Raw genomic sequence first — 6000 nt, 5'->3', positions numbered from 1 at the left:
TAGAACTCCCGTTTTAGTAAATTTCCCCCAAGTATACTACAAAATTTCCTGACATACCAAAAGCTCTTACCGTTTGCAGCTGTTTTAAACCTGGAACCTTATGAACAGCCTGTGGGGGTTATTTTGGTCCGTTCACAAGGACTGTACGTTCACACGGGGATTGATGTTTGGTGTACGCACGCTGGCTGGGGGCGTGGGGCGGTGGCGGATAGTCCTACCCATGGGAAAGTCAGTGGCGTAGCTATAGCTCCGCAGCCCCCGCGGTGGCGGGGAGGCGCAGAGAACATGTGGGCGCCGGGGGTCTGCGGGGCTATAGTTACCCGCTGCTGTCTTGCCTGCCTTCATGGTCCCGTCGCCGTCTCTGGGCACCGGCTCCTGCTGCTATAATGAAAACGGACTCTTAGAAAATGGCTGCCCCCATACTGCAGACAGTTTTCTATCTGCAGTATGGGGGCAGCCATTTTCTAAGAGTCCGTTTTCATTATAGCAGCAGGAGCCGGCGACGGGACAGTGACTGACTGACTGCAGATTCGGCCGGGCAGGTAAGAGCAGCGGGGGGTGCACCGAGGGGAGGGGGAGGGCAAGGGGGGATGTTATTGTCGTAAATGGTGACAAATAGCGATCTTCATTTCCTCCCATTCGTCCTCACTGAGAGCTATGTGTGTTTATACCCACAGAGCCGATCAGACAGTATTTTTAGGATTATTCCCTTACAAATCGCCTTGATTTATGACAATAGGGGTGTCAGCACGATGCTGCTGATGCCATTGTGTGTTTGTGGGAGAGTTGTGTTGTTTATGATGATGTTCACACTGAATCATTTCTCAGGATCAGCCTCTGATGAGAATCTCAAATGTGGAGAGAGATTTCAGAGCCATAACGCTGCAGCTAATAGGGACGTTACCAGCCTGGGGACTCACATTACAGCACTGGAAGTATGCAAGGGGGGGGGGGGGGCGCCAAAATTTTTGCGGCGGGGGGGCGCATAATAGGTAGTTACGCCACTGGGGAAAGTCCAGTATTTCCTGGACATTCCCATGAAAATGCTGGGTGTTCCTATGGGAATCGCCTGGTGGTGTGGGCGCTGGGGGTGGGCAGATGACACCCAGTGGCGTAGCTTGTGTAAGGCAGCCCCCGCCACTGCTTGGGGGAGCGGGGGCTGCGTGGGCGCCTGCTCCCGCACGGAGAGGCCAGACAGAGAAGCCGGGAAGCTGAGCAGTCCTCAGTCCGGAGGGGGCCTGCTCATGATAATTACACAGCCGGCCACCGCGCTGTGAGAGGAAGTCCGTGCAGCTTGAGGAGCAGGAGAGCCGTCACTCAGTCAGGGCTTCCTGATGCTGGCCCCGCCCACCACACTGATGGGCTCCGTGCAGCAGGCCTCAGCCCTGCTCTCCCTGCTCCTGCTCAGCCCTGCTCCCTGCTCCCTGCTCAGCCCTGCTCTCCGGCTGCCCTGATGCTGGCCCCACCTACCATACTGCTGGGCTCCCTGCACAGTGCTCCTGTAACCTCCTGCTGCTGCCGCCCTGATGCTGGTCCCAAACACTCACCACACTACTACTGTAGCTCCCTGCACCTCCAAGGAATGGGCAAGCCAGGTGAGTGTTGTATAGTGGGGGAGTGAGCGGGCTGTGTTTTATCTACTGTAATGTGGTACTTTTATTACTGTGGTACTGTGTGTGTACTGGGGGAGTGGGGTCTGTAATATGATGGAAATCTGTACTTTAGTGTGTGTGGGGGCTGTTTATCATGTGGAATGGGCTGTGTATAATGTAATGTGGGGGGGGGGTGTATAATGTAATATAGGGTGGGCTGTGTATAATGTAATATGGGGTGGGCTGTGTATTATGTAATATGGGGTGGGCTGTGTATAATGTAATATGGGGTGGGCTGTGTATAATGTAATATGGGGGGGCTGTGTATAATGTAATATGGGGGGGCTGTGTATAATGTAATATGGGGTGGGCTGTGTATAATGCAATATGGGGGGGCTGTGTATAATGTAATATGGGGTGGGCTGTGTATAATGTAATATGGGGTGGGCTGTGTATAATGTAATATGGGGTGGGCTGTGTATAATGCAATATGGGGGGGCTGTGTATAATGTAATATGAGGTGGGCTGTGTATAATGTAATATGGGGTGGGCTGTGTATAATGTAATATGGGGTGGGCTGTGTATAATGCAATATAGGGGCTGTGTATAATGTAATATGGGGTGGACTGTGTATAATGCAATATGGGGGGGCTGTGTATAATGTAATATGAGGTGGGCTGTGTATAATGTAATATGGGGTGGGCTGTGTATAATGTAATATGGGGTGGGCTGTGTATAATGCAATATGGGGGGCTGTGTATAATGTAATATGGGGTGGGCTGTGTATAATGTAATATGGGGAGGGCTGTGTATAATGTAATATGGGGGGACGGTGTATAATGTAATATGGGGAGGGCTGTGTATAATGTAATATAGGGTGGCCTGTGTATAATGTAATATAGGGTGGGCTGTGTATAATGTAATATGGGGGGCTGTGTATAATGTGATATGGGGGGACGGTGTATAATGTGATATGGGGGGACGGTGTATAATGTAATATGGGGAGGGCTGTGTATAATGTAATATGGGGGGACGGTGTATAATGTAATATGGGGAGGGCTGTGTATAATGTAATATAGTGGGGCTGTGGGGCGGGAAGCTTCCAGCCCGGCCCCACAGGAAGCTTCCGGCCCGGCCAGTCTTTTTCAAGGGACATGGGTAGCCACAGAGAGGTAATGTGTATGGGGCATTATGGGGGGGGGGCCTAAAAATATTTTGGCTTGGGGGAGCATAATTTATAGTTACGCCACTGATGACACCACTGGATTTCATCTGCCTGCCCATTCCTTCTAAATGCCCACGCACATCTAAGGTTACCTCAGAGTAACCTTAGATGTACGTGTGTCTTCCACATCCTTCGATGGTCGGCGACCATCGAAGGATGTGGGTGTTACCCCCACAGCCTGCGAATGGATTTTTATGTTAAACATCCATTCACAGGCCGTACGTACGAACGCAGCAATCAAGGGGGCGTGCATATCAGCATTTGCAGGGCGGTGTCTTGTAATAAGGTCCTGTAATTAGACATTTTGGTACCCTATGCCAGCAAGATCGTGGTCTCATGAAGAAGGGGTGTGGACACATGATGAGATCCCAAATAAAATTATGCTGCCTGGTAAAGCAGTCTTATTTACATTACACAACACAGTAGTGCCGCTTATTTATGTTTGCCACAGTAGTGCCCTTTATTCATGTTACGTCATGCAGAAGAGCATCTTATTCATGTTACACCACACAGTACTAGTGTTTCTGTTAACACATTATGCCACAAAGCAGGGGTCCTTATTCTTGTTTTGTCACACAGTATAGCCCCTTATTCATGTTACACTACACAGTAGAGGTGATGTTGTCCATAACAATTAATCGTATTCTTTATATCTGTAGTTCTCTATAACATTCTAGAACATGATAGATAGATAGAAACTGATTTATTTGCTATAGGCGGCATATCCTTCTGCCTGCAGCTCCCCAGGAGTTGCCAGGGAAATCAAGTCTGACTTGTCCTTTGGACAAGTAGTCCTAATGTATGGGGGCCTTTAGAGTATAATGTGTGATTAAATTACTGAAATACCCCATCAGTCTTAAGATGTTTTAACCTTCAGTAGCTGTAGGATTTCCTGCATTAGTTGAGATTTAGGGAAGGATGTAATGAAGTCCCTGTTCAGTGACCGTATAGGATGCCGGCCGAACTGGGGTGTTTTTTAAAAGAAGCAATTATTTACATAGCATGGTGTTGCCTTGTAAATGATTGCCCCTTTAAGAAAAGTCCGGACTTCATTACATCCTGCCCATGAAATTTAGTCTATGAGGCAGACCTACTCAGGTAAACAGTTCTATAAAACGGTATGCCAGTTCTCTGGTTGTGCATCTGTTGGCATAATTTGCAACCACCAGCAAAAAAATAAATTGATACCCAGCAGAGAAAAGTTTATTGGCATCTGATGGACAAGTTTATGTAACTTCACCACCAATGAAGTTCCCCAGGACAACTTTTCCCTGAATTTAAAATTGTACAGTACCTGCGATAAGTGTGAGGAACCTATGCAGTGCCAGCTACATGCAACAGGTGGCAGTGCTCCATCAACACAAATAACAGCAGCCCTGGGACTGTATTATGCAAACTCTGCTTCTCCTACCAGTCAAGACAATTAGAACTTTAGAGCCTCACATGTACGCAGCCATGATAAATCCCTCACTTCTACTAAACAGATTACACAAGCATATTTTGTATGTTTGGTGATACTTTAAAGAGGTTTGTTTGTTCTCCTTAACACTGACTTCAGGTATTACCTTATTCAAGATGTTGGCTTAAGTTTTGCCCATTACTTGTCTTAATTAATCCAGTTTTGTTCTTAGAAACATAGAAACATAGACTTTGATGGCAGATAAGAACCATTTGGCCCATCTAGTCTGCCCCTTTTTTTACCCTTCAGGTAAACTCAACCCTTTTTACTATTTATTTCTTTGTAAGGATATTCATATGCCTATCCCAAGCATGTTTAAATTGTGCTACTGTCTTAGCCTCTACCACCTCTGATGGGAGGCTATTCCACTTATCCACTACCCTTTCTGTGAAGTAATTATTTCTAACATTTCCCCTGAACCTACCTCCCTCCAGTTTCAGTGCATGTCCTTGTGTTCTATTACTTCTTTTCCTTTGAAGAAAATTTCCCTCCTGTACTATGTTAAAACCCTTGATATATTTGAAGATTTCTATCATGTCCCACTTTCCCTTCTCTGCTCCAAACTATACATGTTAAGATCTTTTAGTCTATCCAGGTAAGTTTTGTGATGTAGGCCATGCACCATTTTAGTTGCCCTTCTTTGTACACTCTCCAATGTATTTATATCCTTCTGAAGATATGGGGCAGTATTCAATGAGAATTTTGACGATGTGCAGAGAATCCTGTTTAGGATTTTAACTCAGTGAATTTTATCTCCTGCGGCGATGCCGCGGGGAGCCTGAGGACGGCGGCAGGCAGGGAGATGGAAGTCTCCCTGCCTGCCCCAGAACGTTTGTGGGTGGGAGGTGGGCTCCCCGGGAGCCAGGCAGCACAGGCTGCCCCCCGGGATAGCCAACAGGGGACCCGGGTATTCACTACACCCGATCGTGCATATGTAATGATCGGGTGCAATGAATATCTAATGAGCGGCTCGGCCCCCGGCCCCCTGCTGGCTGCTCTGTGTAAAAAAAAAAATATATATATATATATATTTTTTTTTTAATTAAATATATATTCATGTGCTTACAGCAACATGAATAAAAATAGCATGCCCCTCCTCAGAAAAATTTTTGGGATTTTTTGACACCAAATGTAAAAAAACAAAACACTTTATTTTAAAAGTTCACATTCCACTTCACAAAAGATAGCGATTGCTACTCGGTGAATCATGGCGATAAAAACCTTGAAATGTATTCACCATCTGGTCATTGAATAGGGTGATTCACCGTTTTAGTAAAAAAAATCGCCTTACAGCACGAAAATAGCACAAAATCGCCATAAAACATGGCGAATCAGCCTCATTGAATACTGCCCATGGTCTCCAGAACTGGACACAGTATTCCAGATGAGGTGATACCAATGACCTATAAAGTGGCATTATTACATCTTTTTTTCTGCTATTGATTCCTCTCCCAATGCAACCAAGCATCTGACTAGCCTTCCTCATTGCTTTGTTACATTGCCTCCCTGCCTTTAAGTCACTTGAAATAGTGACTCCTAGATCTCTTTCCTCCTCATTAGTTTCCGTTATAGTACCCTTGATACTATATTGAGCCTTTGGGTTTTTGAGTCCCAAGTGCATAATTTTTCATTTTTTAGCATTAAACTGTAGTTGCCATTCTCTTGACCAATTTTCAAGTTTAATTAGATCATCAGTCATTTGATTTACCCCTCCTGGTGTGTCT

At 46.0% G+C, this 6000-nt stretch overlaps 1 protein-coding gene across 1 annotated transcript in view; it reads left to right on the top strand.

The window, feature by feature from the left end:
* The first annotated feature begins 1336 nt into the window (after positions 1-1336).
* ACER1 (alkaline ceramidase 1) overlaps positions 1337-6000 on the top strand; it is a 66435-nt gene continuing 61771 nt past the window's right edge. Inside the window, exon 1 of the mRNA XM_083158073.1 lies at positions 1337-1595. The gene's annotated coding sequence lies outside the window, so the exon portion shown is untranslated. The remainder of the gene's footprint in view (positions 1596-6000) is intronic.

This window comes from Crinia signifera, chromosome 1, assembly GCF_055691185.1.
Source record: "Crinia signifera chromosome 1, ASM5569118v1, whole genome shotgun sequence".
In the NCBI taxonomy this organism is placed as follows: domain Eukaryota; kingdom Metazoa; phylum Chordata; class Amphibia; order Anura; family Myobatrachidae; genus Crinia; species Crinia signifera.
Note: the sequence above shows the minus strand (reverse complement) of the source record. Positions and strands in the feature narration are given on the sequence as shown.